Source organism: Pyrus communis, chromosome 6 (genome assembly GCF_041283825.1).
Source record: "Pyrus communis isolate YQ-2024b chromosome 6, ASM4128382v1, whole genome shotgun sequence".
NCBI lineage: Eukaryota > Viridiplantae > Streptophyta > Magnoliopsida > Rosales > Rosaceae > Pyrus > Pyrus communis.
The window spans coordinates 14,034,610-14,062,398 of NC_142570.1; the positions used below are offsets into that span (position 1 = coordinate 14,034,610).

At 38.9% G+C, this 27,789-nt stretch overlaps 1 pseudogene across 1 annotated transcript in view; it reads left to right on the forward strand.

Moving 5' to 3' along the window:
* The first annotated feature begins 8,533 nt into the window (after positions 1–8,533).
* Positions 8,534–27,789, forward strand: part of LOC148696330 (uncharacterized) — a 35,283-nt pseudogene continuing 16,027 nt past the window's right edge. The window contains exon 1 of the transcript XR_015963278.1: positions 8,534–8,818. The product of XR_015963278.1 is annotated as an uncharacterized LOC148696330 (transcript). The remainder of the gene's footprint in view (positions 8,819–27,789) is intronic.

The following is a 27,789-nucleotide window of genomic DNA, read 5'->3' on the forward strand; positions in this document are numbered from 1 at the left end:
GAAGACTGACTCCAAGTGCCGGCTGATTGCTCTCTTTCTCTTTGCCATGCGAGTAAGAACAAGGACAAAGGAAAAGACAGGGAAAGAGCATGATATGAGATACCTTTGCTTTCGCCCTTGATGATATGAGATACTTTTGCTTTTGAAGAAGCAGCGAATGAATCAGCACATATTTTTGTTGCGCTTGTCTCCACATGCTTCGATCTACCGTTTCATCCTGCCTCATCTGTACTCCAGGCATCTGGTATCTTCTTTGGGGGTACATCAATGGTTGAATAGGTGTTCTCAAGGGAAGAAGAAAACTGAGCATGTTGAGAGGTTTGGTTGCAGCTACATTCTCGCCCGAGAAGAAAAGTAATGCGTTTTTGGATGTATGCCTTGCCATAAATGTTGACGTATATAGGAATTTTAATGGCAAGTAGTAGTGCGGATGCGGCTTTGTCACCCACGCTTGTCGGCAAAAGTGTGTAGTTGGGATAATGACCTCCACGCGTTTTCAACTTTGTCAGAGATCTTTTGACAAAGTTGCGCGTGTTATCTAAAAAGCTGAGATTGTGTCTGAAGAGTGTTGACGAACTTTACGCAGGAAAATCCGGCTTTTAAGATGTGAAGAGTGGTGTCTCTTCAAAATCGGCTTTCGGTGGTTGTGTCGCCTCTCCTTTTATAGTGGTATCGATCACATCTAACATGCACACTTTGAAGATTGCCCATTCGTGAAAATCGTCTCCGGCCCTTTGAGATTTTACTCCATCCAACCCTTCTCTTTTAACATCTTTGAAAATGGCTAACCCATTTAACATTTGCTTAGATTTGAGTCTCAGCAGTGATCCGGGTGCGCCGCGTCCACCTATATGTGAAACAATTATTTTAATGTTATATTTTAAGCAAATAACCATCACTATGAAATAGCTTCTCATACGTTGCTCAATTGGGGTGTTTGAATATACTATCATGGCCTACTTAACACCCCGAGTATCCCTATATTTTTAGAATAATTTTTCAATGTCCCATGCGCCGGCCAAGGCACGGCCATACGGGTTGGCTACGGGCGGTCACGTACCTGGCATGTTGACGATAACCCTAATGCCGTTAGGGAATATGCCGTTAAATAATAAGATATTTTGTTAAATATACCTAACGCCGTTAAGAATATTCTGTCAAAGTTGACGGAACATGCTTTGTCTTTTCCGATGGTTTGTCGGATTCCGTCGTCGATCGCCATTTGCGTCGCCGGAAACTGGAAAATTATTAAACCTTAATATCTTCTTCGTTTTTCAACCAAATTTCATGAAAATTATACCAAAAATGAAGCTGTAAATGAGTATAACATGTTCTTACCTGTTTAGAGTCATAAACTAACGGTATATGGTTGAAAATTCTTCAATAGTCCGGCCAAATCTGCAACTGGATAAACTCGAGTTTCCCAACATCAAAACTGCTCTAAAATTGTTCCAAAGTGCTAGTGGAGCAAGAATAGTACCTTATTAAGTCCCAAAACTAGCTAAAACCTTCGCGATCATGTCAGAAAAAATTACACCCCTCGCCAGAGCTTATAGAGTCTCGGGTTTTCGAAGTCAAACCGCTTAACAAAAGGTATCACTGTGTTCTAGGGTTCGAGAAGAGTAAGAATCTGGAAATGCCAAGTTCAATCCGTATAGTGTTGGTCTAATTTGAGGGTGAATGCTCTCGGTTGTACGGACGGGGAAGAAAATTCGAGAAAAGAGAGAGAATGCAGGTTGCACGTGTGCGTGTATGTGTGGCCATGGGTTGGCCATATTAAATTGGCCTCAAGCCTTGGGCTGCATACTTTGGATTCATGCAATTAAACCCAACCCAATTCCTTTATTCCTTTATTCCTTTACAACATCTCCACTACGTACTCGACTCGACCCTAATTTGCATCCACGTTCTCGTAACGTCGACTACCACTTACTCACGTCGATGGAAAAATGATTGGAGACTATATACATACATCCACGTCACAAGGCCCACAAGGGCAAAATAGTCATTTTAGCGCACTTGAGGATAAAATATATTATAATTCGGGACGGGTCGTCACATGGGGCCCATGTTTATTAGGCCCACTTGAATTTAAGTTGAATGATGTGATATAAAATAGCACACAAACTTAACCCTTTTTATGTAGTTGTATTATGAATAAGTAGGGATTGTTATAGGCCGGAGATTATAAGGGATGCTAATCTCTCAATTTTAAACTCTAAAACACTAAACTAGACTCAAAAACAGAAAACTAGACTTTAATGACTCAAAACAAACTAGAATGACTCAAAACAGCACAAAACAAGCAAATTGACTCAAAACAGAAACTAAGGGTGACTTTGGAAGAATTCTGATTTAACTTGACTCAAAACACTAATGAAAATAGATTTAAACAGGTCCTAGCTAAGTAAACACGAAATATTAAAGGGGAATTGGTTTTTTTTGACGAATTTAAAACTTAAACAAACAAGTCACAAAAACTAAATAAAAGATACAAATTTGTAGTGAATTGATGGGTGATAGGCTAGCTAGAGGGTCATTCTCCACACATGACACATATGCATAGAAATCGATTTCCAGTTATTATTCTTATATACCATGAATGATAATGCCCTAAATTAATTGTGAAATGCACAAATTAACTCTCAGATTTCCCTAATTTCGTTGAATTGGACTCAGCGACGCAATCAAATTATTCTAATCAAGTTCCCTATATGAACAACATGATAGAGATACAAATCAAAGATCATTAAGTTCTATGAGAATCATAAGCATTGACAAGGCATTTGTAACTATGAAAAGCATTATACTCTTGCCATGGATTTACTTAACACAATCATGACCAGTGACTTCCACTACTTATAAATATAAGTTCTTAACGATTAGGTGAAATTCCCTTATATTTTAGCATCAAATTCATGCATGCAAACTAAGTGTGCACCCTTAATCAACATACAAGAATAAGTTATCAATCAAATAGATGAGTAAATCACATTCATGTTTCACGAAACAATAACTGGAGGAAATCAATTCATATGACATATATGTTCATGGCTTTGAATTCACCTCTAACTAAAACGAATTTAGTTCCACATGTTTTCAATTAAACAAATATAATTAAATTTAAACATTGAAAACAGAAGATTGAATACACCTAGAAATGCTCCAACAATCCAAAAGTCTTGAATGGCAGGTACGACTCCAAGCTATCCTCTTCTTCCTTGCAAAGTTGTGGCACAAAGGTGTTTGTCTCTAAAATTGGGCTATTGTGTGTGATGGATGGGTGGTGTCCCTTTTTCGGTGCGGCAGAATACATATATTTATAGGGAGAGGGGCATGGCCCTAATTAATTTTGGAGAAGGATTTCAATCCAAATCCACAAGGAAAAAGGCTAACTAAATGTAGAATCCAAGAGGGAAAAGGAAAGAACGATGCGGCAGGATCCTAGAGGAAAGAGGAATGGAGTGCACGGCAAGGAATGAGTGTTCTAGAAGGAATAGGTGCGGCACCCTTGTAGGAATAGGATTAAGCCTTCTAGAATCATATATTTAGGTGTCCTAATATAATTAGGGATCCCCCTGGCAGCTGGAACTTAGGTAGTGTAGGATTAGGATTGGGCTAAGACAAAATAAGGTAGTTTGGCTCATGTTCATTCATTCTTGCTGAGCTCCAAATCTTCTTTATCTTGAATTAATTCTTCCATCTCTTTAGCATATTCTTAGCCCTTCTTGAACTTCAAATTCATCCATCCACCTTGCTCCATGCATGTGTTATCCATTCCAAGCCCAAAACTGCTCTAAAATGCTCCAAATTGCCTTTTCTTGCCACTTTTGCCAATTGAACCTACAAACACACAAAAATAGCTTCAAACACTCTAATAAATACAAACTAACTAAGTAAATGCAAGGAAATAGGCTAACAAAGTCGCATAAATATGCTCCTATCATTGAACCTGCAACTTTTCTTTGGTCTCCACATGGGGAGTTACATTCCCATTTAATTTGGAACTTTATTTGTAGCAAAAACTCCTATCTTTGCAGGATTTATCCTATGTTGGCTGATTAACAGGGAAGTTGATTATCCGTATTTTGTTGGTCAAATCTCCCCAAAAGTCTTAGAATTTCCTTTAGGAGTTTTACTCGAATATCCTTTTTGGATGTGATCATTGATAGGAATCTTTATTTGCTTCGAACTCCTTTTTTTCTTATCTATTCTTTGCCTTTAAAATGTGAAGTTCATCAACACTTCCTTCACGCCACTTTTAGTTTGCTTGTTCCTCTTCAGAAAAGTGTAGCCTTTAAGGTACGGCAGGTATTGCTTTTTTCATTCTTTCTTTGATTTTGGAATGAATTGGCACTTCACGATTGCATTTTATTTTCCTGATTTGATTTATTGTAGGTACCCTTGACGTTGAAATCTTGGATGCGGAAGTTTGCATAATCCCTTGAAAAGCATGGTGAGATTTCTTTTCTTCTTCCTTCCTGATTTATATTTTCCTTTGCTTTTCTTCTATCATTTTCTTTCTTTTATCTTGCTTGTGGTGCATGGGCATTAGTCCCTCCCAATAGCCTCTCTGCTTTCTTTGAAAATGCATGTTCACACTCATGCAGTGTGATTTGGCGACCAAGATTATTCCTATATTGCCATGCTTTTTTTGGCATATGGTAGTCTGCATAGATCAAAACGAAAGCTGAGCATAGGGTTGAAGGATGGCGCAAAGTGCGCATCAAGCTTTTTCCTAACACTTGTATTTTGAGACTCAGCTTTTTTATTTAGAATCGGTGAAGAGGAAGACAGAGTGTTAGGGCTGCTCCTACTTTGTCCGTTTCTTGGAGGCCACAAAATTTGCCAACTTCTTAGGAGAGGTGTAACAGCTGTGTGTTATATGAAGGTACAAGCTGGAGGGCCTGCGAATCTGCATGTTGGGCTCGCAGATTGAAGACGGCGAATTGGCACAACAATGAAGTACCAATTTTTCATCTATAAGCTCTTGACGAATGGGATTTCACGGCTGCCTTCGGGGATCTGCAACTCTAGGGGCTTGATCATAATCGTGCCGCTGCCATCTTTTGGTGCTTAACCTCTTAGAGCTGATTTCTTGGAGCCAAAGTTAGAGTTTTTGAATTCTATTTTTATAAGGCTTAATTCGGATGTAATGAGAGTCGTTGGATCATAGTTCAAGTGGCCTCTTTCTCTAGCCTAAGATTTAAGTGATAGATTATGACATTATAATCATCTCATAGGGTGATAGAATCTAAGGCTAGAATTTGATCTTGTTGTAAGTTGTTAGAGAAGAATCTTTCTTCTCTCTCTTCTAACAGTTATATTTGGTTAGAGGTGAATGGAATAGCAACCAGAACCTTCATCACTCTCGCAGCCCCATTACTGTATTTGCTTTGCAATTTTCCCTCTTCCGAAACAATCTAAAAACTTCATAAAACTCAATACTAAAAGTTATGAACGCTAACATGGCCTTAGAGCTAGCTTCGATTGCCTAAACTGGGCGTGAATCTATGAAAAGAAACTGGAATCGATTTGAGCTGTGTTTGAGCTCATTCGACGATCGAGGATGTCCGATTTCTTGAATCCAATGTATAATATGGCAGGATCGAGTACCGCTGAGCTTCGTACTCTAGTTTTCAATGGAGAAAACTATGAGTTCTAGAGTTTTCGAATGAAAACCATTTTGAAATCTCATGAACTGTGGGATTTTGTTGAAACGGTTTCGATACTTCAGATCGGAAGAAAGAGAATGAGGAGATCGAAGATGAAGCCAATAAGGGTGAGATTGCTGAAGTAGAAAAGCTTCCGATGACTGAAATCCTGATGAAGGATGCTCGCACACTTAGGTTGATCCAAGGGGCAGTCTCAAATCAAAATTTCCCTAGAATCATGAATGAGGAGACTTCAAAAGGCATTTGGCATATTCTGAAGCAAGAGTTTAGAGGGGACAAGCAACTAAGGAGAGTAAAATTACAAGTTTTGCACCGAGAATATGAATATACTCGTATGAAAAATAGTGAATCCTTATCTGCATATCTTACTAGACTATTTGATATAATGAATCAAATGAAGAGTTATGGTGAAGATCTATCTAGAGAAAGAATAGTGCAAAAATTATTGATTAGTCTGCTAAGATCGTATGACCCTATTTGCTTTGTGATTGAACACTTCAAGGACCTTGAAATTCTTGAGGTTCAGGAGGTTGTAGCTTCTTTGAAAAGTTTTGAACTCAGACTAGATAGACATGCTGAAAATTCCAGAGAAAGGGCTTTTACAAGTCTAAATGTTGGAGCCAAGAATCCTAAAGGTTGAGGTCATTCTAGAAATCAAAAGTTTCAGAAAAACTGGAAATCCAATGGCAAGAAATGGGATAATAAGCCCAATTTTACTCCCAGACCAAATGTCTCTCATGACGGAAACAAAACAACTTGTAAACATTGTGATAAATTGCACTATGGTAAGTGCTGGTTTGAAGGAAAACCTAAATGCACAGGTTATGGGAAGTTTGTGTTGGAAATGTGCCCTAAAACCAATCATATGATGATACTTTACGGACATTTCACAAAGTTAAACTAATGTAGTTTAAATGTAAAGGGCAAAGATTATTGTTTGAGCCGTCTCATATAAATGTTATATGCTTAAACGATAAGTCCAAGGAATATGTGATTGGAAGAATGCGATCTAAAGAAGTTAGATTCATGAGACTATTCTTTCGTTGACACATCCTAAACGTTCCTGATCATAGGATTGTCAATTGGGCATTGATAGTTCGTTAAGATCAGTACGTGCTATGTCTTCTCTCAGGGAGAGTGACTAGTCTCGAGTCATTGGTGTATGTGACATCAAGACAAGTACGTAGGTGCTCAATAGAGAATGAGTTCACTGAACACGATCAACGAAGAGTTCTCATATTCATGTCACATGAGAACTCATGGTTGGGATAATGCAAATTAGTCTTTTGACCTGAGGCATCACAGTTGTCTTGTGGTTAGGTCCTTAAACTTTGATTATGTCAAAGTCACTCCATCAGGAGGGTGTCCACGGCATCGTTGGGGTTAAGCCACTTAGCCATGGAGGCAAGTGAATGCGCAACAAGGGATCTCTAACCTTCAAACTGTTTGAGGGAGAATACTCTATGATATGATTAAGAATCTTTGGCCAAAGTATGAATGAGATTTAGGAATGTGTTCCAAATCACATTCAAGGTAATCATATAAGCACAAGACTCACATTGGATAGTAGACATGAATAAACTATCAAACCAAACAATGTGGTCAAGAGTATTGTATTAGAGAAAGACCGTATTGCATTTGTAATCCTAAAACTGAATAGGTTCTCCACCTCTTCTGATTAGCTTGGGTAACCATGACATGCTGCTAGGCGTCAACCATGGTTTGTGGAAGCCCTAAAAGTGTATTATCACTAACGGGAGAATTGAAAGTAAGTTTCAATTCACAATCGATTAGAAAGAGTTTTAATCGCCCACTGCCTCGCTAAAAGGAACCTAATGGATCGTTCACCGAGTAAGGTAGAGTTTGAAGAAACAACGGAGATGAGTAAGAATAATTAAATGGTTTAATTATTTATCTAAGGCTAGGATTAATTAATATGTTAATTAATCAAACGAATAAGTTCGTTAAAGACCTCGGGTTAGTTTTGGGCCGCAAGGCCCAATGGGATTTGAATGTCAAGCCCATTAACTCAAGTTGTATGACAACTTGAATAAACAAAGGGCTTGAAAGCCCAATAAACCCTATAAGCCGGCCATGTTAGAAGAATAGGGCTTTTGGTCCATTAGGTCACTTATTTGAAGGGACTATATAAAGGACTTTATAGTCTAAAATTCATTAAGGGTTGTTTTTGGGGAAAGGATGAGAACACAAGCTCTCCTTTCTCTCTAAAATTTCGGCCACCTTGGAGGGATCATCTAGCAATCAAACTCCTCCAAGGTCACTCATTTCTTCTTCATTATGCCTTGGTGATGAATCATTAGAGGTTCTCAATTTTGGGAACTTTGGAGAAACCTTTTTCATCCATCCAAATCCATAGATCTAAGATGCAAGGAATGAAGGCCCTCTCTTTGGGTGATTAGCCTTTGTTTAAATACAAAGAGGAATCTACAAAGGTATATATTTCAACTCACTTTGTTTTGAGTTGATTATTGGTTCACCATTTTACTAGGCTTTGAACATTCATGGGTAATGTTTTGTTTTTAAGTGCATGCTAGCATGATTCCGCCTTTAATTTGTTAATTGCATGCTAATGATGTTGCTTAAATGAACATGTCATCTTCCAAAATAATCCTTCAGTTTGGGCATATACTCAGAGACTGTAATGGAAATAAGGGTATACAGAAGGTGAACTATGTAAACCAAGCTGAAGAAACTGGTTCCTTGTTCTATGCATGCAAGTAAATACTGATGTGAAGGTGAATCATTCATGGTACATTGATAGTGGTTGTAGTAACCACATGACAAGTGATAAGAGATTGTTAGTTAATATTTAGAGAAATTTGACTTCTAGAGTGAAAATGGGGACTAGAGAAATTGTTCAGGTGGTAGGAAAAGGAACTCTAGTGATAAAGACTAAACTGGGAAGAAAACACATTCAAGAAATGATGCTTGTTCCTGGACTTGAGGATAATCTTCTCAGTGTTGGACAAATGATGGAGCATGGGTATTATTTGTTGTTTGGAGGAAATATGGTGAATATCTTCGATGGTTGGTCACTTGACAACTTGGTGGTTAGACTACAGATGACAAATAACAGATGCTTCCCTCTTACAATGATGCCTGCATATCAATTGGTTTTGAAGGCAAATGTGACACATTGTTTGCGCACATGGCACAATGGGCTATGACATCTAAATGATAGGAGCATCAAATTGCCTGAAGACTAAGAAATGGTTCATGGACTGCCTAAATTGGAGAAGACTTCTATTGTATGTGAAGGCTGTATGCTAGAAAAGCAACATAGAGATTCATTTCCCTCAGAACCCACTAGGAGAGCTAAATTTCCAATGGATTTGGTTCATACAGACATCTGTGGACCAATGCAAACTAAATCTATCTCTGGCAATAAGTACTTCCTTTTGTTCACTAATGATTGTGCCAGAATGTCATAGGTATACTTCATCAGGAACAAATCGAGTGCATTTGAATGTTTCAAGAAGTTTAAAGCAATGATTGAGCTGCAGTGTGGATATAAAGTGAAATGTCTTAGGAGTGATAGGGGTGCAGAGTTTCTATCAACTAAGTTTGACAAGTACTGCAATGAGCTTGGAGTTCAGAGAGAGTTAACCATGGCATACTCTCCTTAACATAATGAAGTTGCTGAGAGAAAGAACAGGACTGTGGTGGAAATGGCAAAGTCTATGATGCATGAAAAGGGTACTCTTTATGCATTTTGGGCAGAGGCTATGAACATTGCAGTCTACATACTTAACAGATGTCCCTCCAAGTCTTTAAAGAAGATGACTTCATTTGAGGCATACAATGGAAGAAAGCCAGGTATTGTACACCTAAGAATCTTTGGATCATTGTGCTATGTGCATATCCCTTCAACATTAAGGCATAACCTTGAAGAAAATAGTCACAAATGCATTTTTGCGGGCTATGGAACTTATGATAAAGGGTACAAGTTGTTTGATCCAATTTCAAGAAAGATTATCCTGTCCAGAGATGCTACTTTTGATGAAGATGTTTCATGGAGTTGGAATACACATAGAAAAGTGAAATGAGAGTTTCTATGGTTGTCATGTGATAGGAGCATATTTATGCGACTTAATTGGCTTGTTCTCACGCATTTTCGTTGTGTTTTCTTAGTTCTTTAAGTCTTTTAAGTCATTTTCGTATGTTTTCAGGTTCTAAGGGCTAATGGAGCAAAGAAGTGCATTTTGGAGTCTTTTGGAGCACTTTTGGGCTAAAGATGGATAGCTTATGCTTGGAGCCATAGTGTTGGACGAAATTGAAGACCAATTGAGCCTAGAATCGAAGGAAGAAGGAGGAATCAAGAATTGGAAACCAGTTTCCATTATGAGGAGTTTCTATTTTTGAAAGGTTTCCAATTGTGCAAGTTTCTAAATAATGTTGGTTGCCTAAATCACATGTTCTAGAAGCCCTAGACATGTCCTAAATTGTGCCGCACCTTACCTTCCTTTTCTCTCCCAAAATCTGCAAGATTATGTCACAATCCCTTTCTTAAAAGTCTTAGCCGCACCTATACATTCCCTTTCACTCAAAATCTGCAAGTTTAATTGCACTTTCCCCTTCTTTTCCTCCCTTTGCCGCAAGACTTAGCCCTTCTCCTTAATTCCTGATTTCAATTACCTATTCTAAAGGGATTTAACTTAATTCCTGATTCTTAGAATGGATTTGGGGAATTAAACACTTACTTATTTCCTATGCAAGCCTTGCCATGCAAGGGAGATAGTTCTTTCCTATTTCCTTGCATTAAAACACATTCCTATTGTGTTTTATGCCATTGCCGCACCTATTAACCACTTTCCTTTAATTTTCTGATTTGATTTCCTATTTCTAGAAGCTTTTGACTTAATTTCTGTTTACCTAAATAACCTAGGGTTTTAATTCCTGAAATCCTATAAAGAAACATTCTTGTTGCAGCCACAGGGGAATTCATTCATTCACCATTCACGCCAGAAATTCATCCCTTCCCTCTAACACATCCATAATTCACCATTCTCCATATTTTCTGCCCAAAACCAACCTTTGCCGTCCCCTACATCCATCCCAACCCTAAATCCATCATTCTACATCATCCATAATCCCCTAAACTCACAATAACCTCTTGTGCCGCAGCAATTAGGAGAGGAAGGAGGCCTTGAACGTTTCATGCTTGCAGATTAGGGCGTTCTTAGGTGTACTTCGTTCTTGTTTTCAATGTTTACTTTGTTATTACTTTCTGAGTTTGCTGTAATCATGAGTGGCTAAACCCCTAATTAGTTAGGGGAAAGTTTGAAGCCATGAACATGTTTGAGATATGAATTGATTTCTTCCAATTGTGATTTGTTAAGTTATGATTGCAATTCAATTATCTGTTTTATTCAAAACTTGTTCTTGTATGTTGATTAAGGATGCATATTTAGTTTTCATGCATGAACTCGATGCTAGTTTATAAACGAGTTTCACCTAATCGTCACAAGTTTATAAACATGAGTAGTGAAGGTTGCTAGTCACAACCGTGTTAATTGAATTCTTGGCAAGAGTATCATGCATTCATAGTTACAATTGCCTCGTCAACACTTATGATTCTCATAAAGCATAATGATCTCTCACTGTATCTCTTCTATGCATTCATGTTGAGGACCGTTGGAGAATAATTTGAATTGTCGCATGCATCATCCAATTCAATGACATAAGGAAATCTGAGGGTTAATTAGTGCATCATGGTTAACTTGGGGTGTTGAGCATCATAGTCAGTGAAAAGCAATTGGAAAATCGATTCATATACAAATGTGTCATGTGTGGAGAATGGACCTCTAACTAATCCATCCATCATCTTGTTTCCAAAAATTCGTTTTACAATCTGCCTAGTTTTATAACTTGTTTTGTTATTTCAATTTTCGTCAAGTCAACACCCCCCTTTACTTTCTTGTTCTATAGTGTTTAGAATCTGTTTAGTTTGTGTTTTGAATCAACCTATAATCTTAAATTCGTCCAAAATTGTGTTTAGAGTCAGAAACTGCCTAGTTAGTGTTTTTAGGCAGTTTTGAGTCTTTTGAACTTGTTTCGAGTCCTTTGAGTCTTTGTGAACGTTTTTAACTTTGTTTTTATGTTTTTAAGTCAGTTTAGAGGTTTTAGCAAGCCCTCCTAATCCCCGGTCCAGAACGATCCCTACTTGCATCCTTACTACAATTTGACAACAAGAGGGTTAATTTGTGTGCTTAACTATTTTCGCATCAAATTTTGGCGCCGTTGCCGGGGATTAGCAACTTTGCTAATCCCTCGTTATTTCTTTTTATTTATTTTTCGTTTGTTTTCTATCATTAGTTACTGATTTGTTTGTTTCATTGTTTTTAGGTACTAGTGTATGACTCGAAGTTCCCAACCTGTTCATAAGAATATTTTGTACTTCGACGACGATTTTGAGAGGATTTTGAGAAGACAAAAGAACCAGCAAGAGCCCAACCCACCTAGCCTTGAACCTGACCTTGAAGAAGAAGTTTTAGAAGAGGAAGGAAGGGGCACGGCAGAGACTTTTGAGGAAGTACCCATCATGGCAGCCGACAATCGAACAATCAAGGAGCTTTCGGCCTCGGGAATGGACAATGCCGCACCTTTATGTATTTAATATCTCGTGGCAGCTCAAGGCAAGACTGAGGAATTTGAATTGAAGTCTAGCTTGTTGCACCACGTCCCAAAGTTCCATGGGCTGTCCATGGAAGACCCTAACAAGCACTTGAAGGAATTTGAAGTGGTTTGTTCAAGCATGACCCCTGTCAATGTCGATGGTAGCATCTTAAAGATGAAGGCTTTTCCATTCTCTCTAATGGACAAAGCTAAAGATTGGTTATTTGAGCCAGCACCAGGGACAGTGACATCTTGGGAAAGTATGAAACGAGCGTTCTTGGAGAAATTTTTCCCTACTTCAAGAATCATTCTCTTGCGGAAACAAATAAGTGGCATATAAAAAAAGCAAGGTGAATTCTTTCCTACTTATTATGAACGTTTTAAAATACTTGTTTCTTGTCCACAGCATCAAATGAAGGAAGAGTTGCTCCTTCAATATTTCTATGAAGGCCTTCTACCAATCGAACGTCAAATGCTAGATGCCTCGGCGGGAGGAGCTTTGGTCGATAAAACACCCATGACAGCCAAGACACTCATTGCAACCCGTGCATTGAATGCACAACAATACGAAGGCATGGGACAAAGGGATAACCCACGTCCACAAGTGAATGAGGTAAGTTCTTCATCCGATATTCAATCTCAATTAGCTAATCTTACTTCTATTGTGTCTCAGATGGCCGAAGGTATGAAGATCCAAGGACCAATGGTGTGTGGAGTATGTTTTATTCAAGGACATGTTTCTGACAAGTGTCCTCAACTTATTGAGAATGGTGGATGGGAGACCGCGAATGCAACTGGATTTCAAAGCCAAAGTCAACCAAGGAACGATCCATATTCCAACACCTACAATCCCGGTTGGAGAGATCACCCAAACTTCAAGTGGAGGGAGCCACAACAACCCCAATCACAAGGAGGCTTTAGGCAACAACCCCCGGGCTTCTATAACAAGCCATATGCACCCGCACAAGCACCTCCACAATCTGCCCAAACAAGTTTAGGTAACACTTTAGACAATGATACACTTCTTAAATTACTAACTAACTTGTCTCAGGGGCAAGAAAATCAAGCCAAGGCAATGCAAAACAATGACAAAAGGGTGGATCAATTGGAGAAACAAATTGGGCAGATTGCGGAGTTTGTAGGGCAATTCTGAGACCAAGGCAAGCTCCCAAGCTCAACCATTCCAAACCCAAAGGGAGGGTTCGAAACGGCCAATGCAATCACCTTGAGAAGTGGAAAAGAAGTTGGCATTACATCCAAACCATCCAAAACAGGTCCTAATGAAGAAGGGAAGCTGCAACATGAGGAGGAGGATACAAGCAAGCCCACGGCAAGGGTACAAACACCCTTGCCGCAACTACCTAGGCACCCTAATGCATCCAACTCATCCAATTCGGCCACCAAGGGTAAGTTGGGTTCAAATTCGATTAATTCTAACCCCATTCCACCCAATGTTCCTTTTCCTCACAGATTTTTGCAAACAAAGAATGAGGAGCATGAAAAAGACATTCTTGAGACGTTTAGGAAGGTCCAAGTAAACATTCCTTTACTTGATGCCATTAAGCAAGTGCCCAGGTATGCAAAGTTTTTAAAAGAGTTATGCACAACTAGGAAAAGAATTTCAAACAAAGAAGTTGTGAAAGTAAGTGAAAATGTATCCGCGGTTTTGCAACGAAAGTTACTTCCAAAATGTAAGGATCCAGGGAGCTTTACTATCCCATGCATAATTGGAAACACTAGATTTGAACAATGCATGTTAGATTTAGGTGCTTCTATTAATGTCATGCCATATTCCATTTATGCATATATGAACCTTGGTGAGTTAAAACAAGATGGCGTTGTAATTCAATTGGCCGATTGTTCTAATATTTATCCCAAGGGAGTCCTTGAGGATGTTTTAGTGCAGGTCAATCATCTCATCTTTCCTGCAGATTTTTATGTCTTAGAAATGGAGGATTCGAGCCATGCTCCATCATTGCCAATCTTGCTAGGCCGTCCGTTCATGAAAACAGCCCAAACAAAGATTGATGTGGCCAAGGGAGCACTAACAATGGAGTTTGGTGGTGATATAATTAAATTCAATGTTTATGACTCTATTAAGAATCCTAACAATAGTCATTCTTGTTTTGTCATAGATGTGCATAAGGACATAGGGCCGAGAGGATCCACACTTATCACGAAGGATGTATCAAGAACCACCATTGGAGAAGAACTTGGAGTGATTGCCCTACAACCACCCAATATGGCCGAAAGTAGCCATGGTGACATTGTTGATAGGGCTGCCGATTTTGAGCCTTCACCATAATATGTTTGTAAGTCTTCAATCCCAATTTCAATTCCCATTTCAATTAATAGGTTGTTACCTTCTTTGGTGCAGGTGCCCAACCGATTTAAAGGTGGTGGGAGCATTTACATGGACTTTCGAAACCAAAACACCACCATCAGGGAGGATCACTACCCCCTCCCATTCATTGAGCCATACTATGAAAACTTTGTGGAGCATGTTGTGGAGGAAACACCTTTCCATGCCGTGGGTTCCAAAGTGGAGTGAAGCTGTTCTTTGTCCGGCTGTACGATGTTAAAGCAAGCGCTATGTGGGAGGCAACCCATCCATTCAACAAAGGAAGCCCTAGGAATCCCCCAAATTCCAGATTTGCATTCCTCAAACCCTTCTCTTTGTTGTTGTTTCTAATCTGCCATGTTATGTTGTTTAGTTGCTGTTTGTGTGTTTACTTGTGTTTTATGTGAATTTATGTTTAAAACATTGAGGAAAATGTTTGATTTAAGTGTGGGGGGGGGGGGTAACTAAGTATATTTGATGCAAATTCGTGGGATTTTATCACCCATAACTTCAAGTGTTGTGCCTTGCTGTTTTAAAGTGTTTTTAAGCTGTTTTGGAGTGTTTTAGTGTGTTTTGTTTTATAACTCCGAAAATCATATAAAAATTTGAAAAATTGTTTTGAAAAACCCAAAAAGAGTTGTTTTTGTGTGTTTGTTTGTGTCTTAGGGTACCTTCCAACACAATGATAAGGATTCGGTTTGTAATTACATGGCTGTTAAAGAGAGTTATAAACATGGATGAAAGTTTGATTGACTCTTTGGGTTATGCTTGGTTGTGGTTATAATTTATGAATTCACATGCAATCATAAAGGAAAAATCAGTTTTTGTAACATGCTTGAAGGAAGGAACTCATAATAACGTTACATCCCTGTGAAACTCAAGCCATTACCTTCTTTGGAGAGTTATAATCTGTGATTCTTTGTTTTCTATAGTTGCATCATCTCATTATTCCTTGCTTGGTTGCTACTTAGAATGCAATTGTATCATGATAGAACTAAATGCTAGAACTTATACCCGTTTCATTCAAAGCATGACATTGAGTTGCATAACACATATCAAGATGAAGTTGTGTAGTTGCCACCATAGCCAAATAGCCTTACTTCCCATATTTCGTATATTTTGTAAGCTTTAACCCCGTTGAGCCTTGTTTAGCCTTTATTCTTTGTTAACCCACATTATCCTCACCTAGCCTAGTTTAGGACAGTCCACACCCTTGTTCTTAAAAGATAGTGAGCATGATTTAAATGAATTCCTTTTGAGTTACATTATGCAAGAAAATGAGTGTGGGGGAGGGAATGTTTGCTCTTAAGTTTATATGTATGTTTTGAGATTCAAAAGAAAAGAAAAAGTTGTGAAAAACGTATGAAAAAGAAAAACAGAAAAGAAAAGAAAGAAAGAAAGGAAAAAGAGCTTGAAAAGATGTAAGAATGAGTGATTAAGTGTTGAATGTTGAAGAAAGGGTCCAAAACACCAAATATGGCCCTAAATTGTCTAAATTTTCCCTTTTTGTTCAAAAGTTGAGTTTTCATTCAAAAGTGAATTCTAAGTTGATTCAAATGCTTTGCTCACTATTTCTTTAAGAACCTTTGTTTTCCATATCCCTTCTTTGTTAGCCAAACACCTTTAGCCCCGTTTCAACCCTTATGCTTCAATCTTGATCGTTATGTGTTCAATAATGTGGAGTTTGGAATTGATATGAGCATATGGTGTCAATGGTTCTTGCATCTAAGTAGTAGCATTCCTTTCATGAGATCATATTCATACATTCACTTATAACTCCAGAAAAGTGCTTTCTTTGTTAAAACATATGTGAGTATTAGTTTTCATATCTACATTAATCTTCTCACATATAACTAGTATAGGGAGTGTAGTTAGAAAATCTGAGTGAAAATTGAGTGCATATCTAGTAAGGACTTGAGGGAATTCTCTAAGGCATGTTACTACATTCAAAATGTTGTTTTAATCGATCAATTGTGAACTAGTAAGTGGTGACTGTGATTAAGTATATGCTCAAGTGTAAAGATGACCAAAATCTGTGGGAATGATGATTTTTAACATGTCATGTGCATTGGAGATCCCTGAGGCAAATGTTGGAAGGTTTAGGTTGTGTTTTGTTCGTTTTGTCTCGTTTCGTGTTCCTTTGTTTGTTTTGTTTTGCTCGAGGACTAGCAAAAGCTAAGTGTGGGGGAATTTGATAGGAGCATATTTATGCGACTTAATTGGCTTGTTCTCATGCATTTACGTTGTGTTTTCTTAGTTCTTTAAGTCTTTTAAGTCATTTTCGTATGTTTTCAGGTTCTAAAGGCTAATGGAGCAAAGAAGTGCATTTTGGAGTCTTTTGGAGCACTTTTGGGCTAAAGATGGATAGCTTATGCTTGGAGCCATAGTGTTGGACGAAATTGAAGACCAAGTGAGCCTAGAATCGAAGGAAGAAGGAGGAATCAAGAATTGGAAACCAGTTTCCATTATGAGGAGTTTCTATTTTTGAAAGGTTTCCAATTGTGCAAGTTTCTAAATAATGTTGGTTGCCTAAATCACATGTTCTAGAAGCCCTAGACATGTCCTAAATTGTGCCGCACCTTACCTTCCTTTTCTCTCCCAAAATCTGCAAGATTATGTCACAATCCCTTTCTTAAAAGTCTTAGCCGCACCTATACATTCCCTTTCACTCAAAATCTGCAAGTTTAATTGCACTTTCCCCTTCTTTTCCTCCCTTTGCCGCAAGACTTAGCCCTTCTCCTTAATTCCTGATTTCAATTACCTATTCTAAAGGGATTTAACTTAATTCCTGATTCTTAGAATGGATTTGGGGAATTAAACACTTACTTATTTCCTATGCAAGCCTTGCCGTGCAAGGGAGATAGTTCTTTCCTATTTCCTTGCATTAAAACACATTCCTATTGTGTTTTATGCCATTGCCGCACCTATTAACCACTTTCCTTTAATTTTCTGATTTGATTTCCAATTTCTAGAAGCTTTTGACTTAATTTCTGTTTACCTATATAACCTAGGGTTTTAATTCCTGAAATCCTATAAAGAAACATTCTTGTTGCAGCCACAGGGGAATTCATTCATTCACCATTCACGCCAGAAATTCATCCCTTCCCTCTAACACATCCATAATTCACCATTCTCCATATTTTCTGCCCAAAACCAACCTTTGCCGTCCCCTACATCCATCCCAACCCTAAATCCATCATTCTACATCATCCATAATCCCCTAAACTCACAATAACCTCTTGTGCCGCAGCAATTAGGAGAGGAAGGAGGCCTTGAACGTTTCATGCTTGCAGATTAGGGCGTTCTTAGGTGTACTTCGTTCTTGTTTTCAATGTTTACTTTGTTATTACTTTCTGAGTTTGCTGTAATCATGAGTGGCTAAACCCCTAATTAGTTAGGGGAAAGTTTGAAGTCATGAACATGTTTGAGATATGAATTGATTTCTTCCAATTGTGATTTGTTAAGTTGTGATTGCAATTCAATTATCTGTTTTATTCAAAACTTGTTCTTGTATGTTGATTAAGGATGCATATTTAGTTTTCATGCATGAACTCGATGCTAGTTTATAAACGAGTTTCACCTAATCGTCACAAGTTTATAAACATGAGTAGTGAAGGTTGCTAGTCACAACTGTGTTAATTGAATTCTTGGCAAGAGTATCATGCATTCATAGTTACTATTGCCTCGTCAACACTTATGATTCTCATAAAGCATAATGATCTCTCACTGTATCTCTTCTATGCATTCATGTTGAGGACCGTTGGAGAATAATTTGAATTGTCGCATGCATCATCCAATTCAATGACATAAGGAAATCTGAGGGTTAATTAGTGCATCATGGTTAACTTGGGGTGTTGAGCATCATAGTCAGTGAAAAGCAATTGGAAAATCGATTCATATACAAATGTGTCATGTGTGGAGAATGGACCTCTAACTAATCCATCCATCATCTTGTTTCCAAAAATTCGTTTTACAATCTGCCTAGTTTTATAACTTGTTTTGTTATTTCAAATTTCGTCAAGTCAAAACCCCCCTTTACTTTCTTGTTCTATAGTGTTTAGAATCTGTTTAGTTTGTGTTTTGAATCAACCTATAATCTTAAATTCGTCCAAAATTGTGTTTAGAGTCAGAAACTGCCTAGTTAGTGTTTTTAGGCAGTTTTGAGTCTTTTGAACTTGTTTCGAGTCCTTTGAGTCTTTGTGAACGTTTTTAACTTTGTTTTTATGTTTTTAAGTCAGTTTAGAGGTTTTAGCAAGCCCTCCTAATCCCCGGTCCAGAACGATCCCTACTTGCATCCTTACTACAATTTGACAACAAGAGGGTTAATTTGTGTGCTTAACTATTTTCGCATCAAATTTTGGCGCCGTTGCCGGGGATTAGCAACTTTGCTAATCCCTCGTTATTTCTTTTTATTTATTTTTCGTTTGTTTTCTATCATTAGTTACTAATTTGTTTGTTTCATTGTTTTTAGGTACTAGTGTATGACTCGAAGTTCCCAACCTGTTCATACGAATATTTTGTACTTCGACGACGATTTTGAGAAGACAAAAGAACCAGCAAGAGCCCAACCCACCTAGCCTTGAACCTGACCTTGAAGAAGAAGTTTTAGAAGAGGAAGGAAGGGGCACGGCAGAGACTTTTGAGGAAGTACCCATCATGGTAGCTGACAATCGAACAATCAAGGAGCTTTCGGCCTCGGGAATGGACAATGCCGCACCCTTATGTATTCAATATCCCATGGCAGCTCAAGGCAAGACCGAGGAATTTGAATTGAAGTCTAGCTTGTGGCACTACGTCCCAAAGTTCCATGGGCTGTCCATGGAAGACCCTAACAAGCACTTGAAGGAATTTGAAGTGGTTTGTTCAAGCATGACCCCTGTCAATGTCGATGGTAGCATCTTAAAGATGAAGGCTTTAGCAAGCCCTCCTAATCCCCGGTCCAGAACGATCCCTACTTGCACCCGTACTACAATTTGACAACAAGAGGGTTAATTTGTGTGCTTAACTATTTTCGCATCATCATGTATCAAATGATAGATTGTAATGATGGTCAGAAGTAAATTGAGACTTGTGAGCCAAGTCAATCCTTGGACACATCATCTCAAGTGAATGAAGTTGTTACTCCACTGAGTGAGAGTGATTTTGGAGGCTCTCAAGCAATTGACCACACACCATAGAAATGGAGGAGTATCGATGACATCATGGCACAGTGCAACATGGCACCTAGTTGACAAACCATTTGACAAGCCAATCATTGGTGTTATATGGGTCTATAAAACTAAGTTGAATCTGGATGGATCTGTGCAAAAGAATAAGGCTAGACTGGTGGCAAAGGGCTACTCCCAAAAGCTTGGGATAGACTACAACTAAACATTTGCCTCAGTAGTAAGGTTAGACACTATTAGAACCTTAATAGCACATGCTGCACAAAAGGAATGGAACCTATATCAACTAGATGTAAAGTTTGCCTTTCTGATTTGGAGTTTTGAAGGAAGAGGTTTATGTAGAGCAGCCACAAAGATTTAAGAAGGAAAATGAGGAAACCAAGGTGTATAAAGCATTGTATGGGTTGAAGTAGGCTCTAAGAGCCTGGTATGATGAGACAGACTCATATTTCAACAATGCAGGTTTCAAGAACATTTCAAGTGAAGCAACACTATATGTTTAAGACTAGTGAAGGCTCAAGTATTATTATTGTCTCACTTTATGTGGATGATATTATATACACTAGAAGTTGTCCAAAATTGCAATTCAAAAGTGACATGATGAGGCACTATGAGATGACTGATTTGGGACTGCTTCATCACTTCCTTGTCCAAAGTATGCAGTGAAGCTTATTGAAAGGTTTAGAATGAAAGATTGCAAGTCTGTGGGAACACCACTTCTGTGAGTGAAAAGTTATGCAAGGTGGATGACAGTGAATCTGTGAGTGAAAAGTTATGCAAGGTGGATGGCAGTGAGGCAGCAAATGAAAGTGAATATAGAAAGCTTGTATGTAGTTTGTTATACCTGATTGTTACAAGACCAGATATAATGTTTACTTCTAGCTAGATTCATGCATTATCCCATAAAGAAACATATGGGAATAGCCAAGAGGGTATTAAGATACATACAGGGTATTCTTGACTTTGGAATTAAGTTTGTGAAATGGAAGACAACCACTTTGATAGGGTACTGTGACAGTAACTCGACTGGAAGTGTGGATGACATGAGAAGTACCTCAGGGTATGTGTTTTCACTTGCCTTAGGTGTGTTTTTGTGGGCTTCAATCAAACAGAACACAGTGGCTTTGTCAACAGCAGAAGCAGAATATATGAGTGCAGCAGAGGTTACATCACAGGTAAAATGGCTAAGATTTATGCTTGAAGACTTTGGTGAGGAACAAATGGAAGGCACACCAATTTTGTGTGACAAAACTTTTGCTATACCAATAGCAAAGAATCCAGTTTTCCACAAGAAAACTAGGCATATCAGCATAAAATTCCATTTCATCAAAGAAGCCATCCAAGCAAAGGAAATTAAACTAGTTTATTGCAAAACAGAAGACCAAATTGCAGACATACTCACCAAGGTGATAGGAGCATATTCATGCGACTTAAATGGCTTGTTCTCGTGCATTTACGTTATGTTTCTCTAGTTATTTTAGTCCTTTATGCTTCTTTTGTGTGTTTTCAGGTTCTAAGGGCTTAGGGAGCAAGAAAGTGCATTTTGAGGCTATTTGGAGCATTTTTGTGCATGAATTGGATAGCTTAATCATGGAGCAAAGAGGATGGACGAAATTGAAGCCTTGTATGCTCTTTGGGGACATCAAACAAAGGGCCTAGCCCAATCAAACAAATCCTTTGAGCCATGGAAAACCTCTAGCCCAATCAAACACATTATGCCATACAAACCAACCTATTTTAGGCCCATTCTATGTACTTAAACCCTAGCCCTTTAAACTAATTCATTTATCACTTATCAAACCATTCACTTATCACTTAACATATCATTCATTTATTTCACTTCCATACTCCTCTTAATTCCACATGCATTCTCACACATGCACATCATTCACTCACATTTCCACCATTCATTCTTTATTCCACAAACAAGTCACATGCATTCACACATCAACAAAACAACTTCAATGCCGTGGGTTCCCATTTCCTTTCCAAACATCTCACATGCATTTCCACCTTCCTACTTCATCATTTCATCACATTCTCCCTCTTTAACTCACATGCATTCATCATAATTCACAACACAAAACAGCCAACACATGCACCAAAACCTTCAATGCCGTGAGTTCCCTTTGAAATTCCAGCATCTTCACATGCTTTTCTAGCTTTCCCTTTCATTTCCACCACTCATTCTTCATCATTTCAGCCACCTACATGCATTAATTATTAATATCTTCATCATTGCATCCAGAAAATGAGCAAGAAAGCTTCCCAAACACATGCATACACACACTATTTTCAGCACACACATGCAATTCCAACATCAATGCCGTGCACTCCATTTGCTTTCCAGATTTTCACATGTGTCCTAGCTGTTTTCTCATCATTCCTCCACACAAACACATTAAACAAACAGCCATTTACACCTCCACTCCTCCTATAAATACCCTTGCATTCATTCATTTAGGAATAATCTCATTTTCATACACAACACACCACAAACACTTCCATCTTCTCCCTAGCCGTGAGTCTCTCCATTTTCTGCACCATTCCCTTCCCTTTCTCCTCCATTTCTTCCATTTCCATAATCCCCCAATCCATTCAACACACCAACAACATCCCTTAGTCCTTGTGCTACAACGAAGACGAAGAGAAGAGGGCCTAAACGTTCATACAATTCACGTTTGAGTTGTTGGAATGTTTATGCGTTTCTTTGATTTCAATGTTTAAATTCAATTCTCTTTGTTTTGTAATATGAGGAATGGAAGAGAAGAGTGCCTAAACGTTCATACAATTCAAGTTTGAGTTGTTGGAATGTTTAGGTGTTTCTTTGATTTCAAAGTTATGAGGAACTAAACCCTTTTTGGCTAGGGGTGATTTCAATACCATGATTATTTATGTGATATGAATTGATGAATTCCGGTTATGAACTCTTGATTCGTGAATGCAATTGGCTTAACTATTTGATGATTAACTTATTTGTGTTTGTTGATTGAGGGTCGACACTTAATTAGCATGCATGAATATGTGGCTAAAGTTTAAGAAGGTTTCACATAATCGTTACTAACTTATACTTGAAAGTAGTGAAGGTCGCTTGTCACGATCGCGTTAAGTTTAATTCTTAGCATGAGTTGCAAATGCTTTGTCAATGCTTATGGTTTTCATTATTCTTATGGTTTTCAATGCTTATGGTTTTCAATGCTTATGGTTTTCAATTCTTATGGTTTTCAATGCTTATGGTTTTCATTATTCTTTGTCACAATCATAGTTGCAAATGCTTTGTCAATGCTTATGGTTTTCATTATTCTTAATGATCTTCGATTGTATCTCTATTATGATGACATGTAGGGAACTTTTGAGAATGTTTTGGGTTGTCGAATGATGCCATCCAATCCAATAATATAAGGAAAATCTGAGGGTTAACTAGTGATGTCACGGTTAATTTGGGGCATTGTCGTTCATAATTCAATGAAGGAATAACTGGAAATTGATTCATATGCATAAATATCATGTGTAGAGAAAGAACCCTTAGCTAGCTTCCCATCCATTCATTTCCGTCAAATCCATATTTACAATTTGTTTTGTTTCCAAGTATTCATTTTAGTTTAAATTCGTCCAAATCCAATTCCCCCCTATTTCGTTGAAGTCTTAGTCTTAATCTTTCTTATTTTTAGTTTTGCTTTCTTCGAGAATTAAATAGTGTTTTATATTGTGTTTTTATGTTTTTAAGTCAATTTAGAAGGTTTTAGCAAGCCCTCCTAATCCCCGGTCTAGAACGATCCCTCACTTATCCATTCTACTACAATTGTCAAACGAGGGTTTAATTTGAGTGTCAAGTAATTCTCACATCAAATTTTGGCGCCGTTGCCGGGGATTAGCAACTTTGCTAGTCCCTTGTCTTTATTTTTATATTTTTTTTTTGTTTTTTTTCGTGCATTCTTATTTCAGATTCTTAGTTTGTTTGTTTCCTTGTTTTTTTTTTTTTTAGGTACTGTGTATGACTCGTAGCTCTCGGCCTATTATAGAGAACATCTCCGACTTTGACGGTGATTTTGAACGCACTTTGAGGAGAACGAGGAGTCAACAAGAGCCACCACAACCTCCACCACAACCTGGGCTTGAAGAAGACAAAGTAGGTGCAGAGGAAAAGCCCACGGATCAGACTTTTGAAGAAGAACAAGCCATGGCAGCAGATAATAGAACCATCAAGGAGCTTTCGGCCTCGGGTTTGGATAATGCATTGCCTCTTTGTATCCAATACCCCACGGCTGCAGAGGGGAAGACTGAGGAATTTGAACTCAAATCCAGTTTGTTACACCATATTCCGAAGTTCCATGGCTTGTCTATGGAAGACCCCAACAAACACTTGAAGGAGTTCGAGGTGGTTTGTTCGAGCATGACCCCCGTCAATGTGGATGGGAGTATATTGAAGATGAAGGCCTTTCCATTTTCACTTATGGACAAGGCCAAAGATTGGCTCTACGAACTAGCCCCGGGAACTGTGACTTCGTGGGAGAGTATGAAGCGTGCTTTCTTGGAGAAATTCTTCCCTACTTCGAGAGTGATTCTCCTACGGAAGAAAATTAGTGGTATTCAACAGAATCATGGTGAGACATTCCCGGCTTATTATGAGCGCTTCAAGGGCCTTGTAGCTTCATGTCCTCAACATCAAATGAAGGAGGAACTTCTCCTTCAATATTTCTATGAGGGCCTCCTTCCTATCGAACGTCAAATGCTTGATGCATCAGCGGGAGGAGCATTGGTGGACAAAACACCAAGGGATGCCAAGATTCTCATATCCAACCGAGCGCTCAACGCTCAACAATATGAAGGAGTGGGTCAAAGGGAAGCCCCACGACAACAAAGTGTAAATGAGGTGAGTGCTATTTCTGAAATTCAATCACAACTTGCTAATCTTACTTCTCTTGTTTCTCAGGTTGTGATTGGTCCAAAAGCACAAGAACACCAAGTTTGTGGCGTGTGCTCAATTCAAGGGCATCCATCCGACAAGTGCCCTCAACTAATCGAGAATGGTGGGTGGGAATCTGCCAATGCCATGGGCTATGGGAATCAAAACCAACCAAGGAACGATCCATATTCTAACACATATAATCCAGGTTGGAGAGACCATCCAAACTTCAAATGGAGGGAGCCACAACAAGCTGCCCAACAAGGAGGATTTAGGCCAAACCCCCCTGGTTTTTATTCCAAGCCGTATGCACCCCAACAACCCCAACAACCTTCGGCATCATCTCATTCAGGTACGTCCTTGGAAAGTGATCAAGCTATGCAATTACTAACCTCTATTTCGCAGGGGTTGCAAAATCAAAACAACCGGATAGCAAATAACGAGAAGGAGATGACGGATATGAAGAAACAAATAGGGCAGATTTCTGAGTTCCTTGGACAGATTAGAGAGCAAGGAAAGCTTCCTAGCTCAACCACAGTCAATCCAAAGGGAGGATTCGAATCCGCCAAGGCCATCACCCTAAGGGGTGGAAAAGAAGTTGGGACCGAGCCAAACAATCCCAAATCTGCCCAGAAAGTAGATGAAGAGACGACACAACCTGAGGCAGATCACCCTAACTCGGCCAAATCAGGTAATTTAAGTTCAAATTCATATACTTCACGTTCTAATCTGCCCAATGTACCTTTTCCTCGCAGGTTCATGCAAGAAAAAAAGGAAGAAAGCGAGAAGGACATTCTTGAAACGTTCCGGAAGGTGCAAGTGAACATACCGCTTCTCGATGCAATCAAACAGGTTCCAAAGTATGCTAAATTCCTCAAGGACCTATGCAATACAAAGAGAAGAAGGGCAAACAAAGAGGTAGTGAAGGTAAGCGAGAATGTGTCCGCTGTTTTGCAACGTAAACTGCCTACCAAGTGCAAAGACCCCGGTAGTTTCACCATTCCTTGTGTGATTGGACATAATCGTTTTGAACATGCCATGCTTGATTTAGGTGCATCCATAAATGTCATGCCTTATTCTATTTATGCATCTATGAATTTGGGTGAATTAAAACAAGATGGTGTAATTATACAATTGGCCGATCGTTCTAACGCGTATCCAAAAGGAGTTTTGGAAGATGTGCTTGTGCAGGTGAACCATTTAATTTTTCCGGCTGATTTCTACGTCCTAGACATGGAGGATTCAACCCATTCTACATCTTTGCCGATTCTCCTTGGTAGGCCATTCATGAAGACGGCCCGAACGAAGATTGATGTATACAAAGACACCTTGACAATGGAATTCGATGGGGAAGTGATTGATTTTAATATTTCTGAAACTATGAGATATCCCGTTGATGACCATTCTTGTTTTTCCATTGATGTTATCGATTCTTTGGCGCAGGTATACCTTGAAGAATTGAACGAGGACGCCCTGGAAACAACCATCACTAAGGCCATAGAGCGCAAAAATGAAGGATTTGGGCCAATGCAAGGCCACGGCAAGGAGGAGGAATTCTTTGCAATGGGTTCTAGTGAAGAAATAATTGAGGTTGTGGCAGCCCTTGAGTCATTGCCACAACAATATGGTAAGGTTCCACTCTCACTTTCAAATTCAGTTTCCACTAAGATGCTACCTTCTGTTGTTCAGGCACCATCGCTTGAACTTAAGCCGTTGCCGGACCATTTGAAGTATGTGTTTTTGGGAAAAGGCGAAACATTGCCCGTCATCATTTCATCAAGTCTCACGGCAATGGAGGAGGAGAAGCTTGTGAGGGTGCTGCGAGAGCACAAAACGGCCATAGGGTGGACTTTGGCCGACATTAAAGGAATAAGCCCTACCACATGCATGCACCGTATACTTCTTGAGGAGGGGGCTAAACCAACTCGAGAGGCTCAACGCCGTCTCAACCCTCCGATGATGGAAGTGGTGAAGAAAGAAATAATCAAGCTTTTGGATTGCGGAGTGATCTACCCTATCTCCGATAGCCGTTGGGTCTCTCCAGTTCAAGTCGTTCCCAAGAAGTCCGGAGTAACTGTTATCAAGAATGATGAGAATGAGCTCGTGCCTACACGCATTGATAGGAGCATTTTCATGCGACTTAAATGGCTTGTTCTCGTGCATTTACGTTATGTTTCTTTAGTTATTTTAGTACTTTAAGCTATTTTCGTGTGTTTGTAGGTCGAAAGGGCTAAAGGAGCAAAAAGATGCATTTTGGAGACTTTTGGAGCACTTTTGGGCTAAGGACGGATAGCTTATGCTTGAAGCCAAAGTGTTGGACGAAATTGAAGACCTAATTGGAGCCAAAGTGTTGGAACCTTGTTCTCTTTAGTTTTAGGACATTTAAACCTTTCCTAATCCCAATCATGCCATGCATAACACACATCCATTCTAACACATTGTCATTGCACATGCATTTCCTTCATTAGTTAACCCACATGCACTTATCACTTATCATCACCACTTAACCACTTATCATATCATAACCACATATCACATCACTTATCACTTATCACTTAACATATCATCCACCTACTTCACCTACAACATCCACCTACTTCACCTACAACATCCACTTCACCTACAACATCCACCTACTTCACCTACAACATCCACCTACTTCACCTACAAATGACATAGCCATATGTTCCCTCCACTACTCCTATAAATACCCTTGCATTCATTCATTCATGGACATCTCATTTTTCATACACAACACACCACAAACACTTCCATCTTCTCCCTAGCCGTGAGTCTCTCCATTTTCTGCACCATTCCCTTCCCTTTCTCCTCCATTTCTTCCATTTCCATAATCCCCCAATCCATTCAACACACCAACAACATCCCTTAGTCCTTGTGCTACAACGAAGACGAAGAGAAGAAGGCCTAAACGTTCATACAATTCACGTTTGAGTTGTTGGAATGTTTACGTGTTTCTTTGATTTCAATGTTTAAATTCAATTCTCTTTGTTTTGTAATGGAAGAGTGATGCGAGATTTATACGCGCACAAATTAAACCCTCTTTTT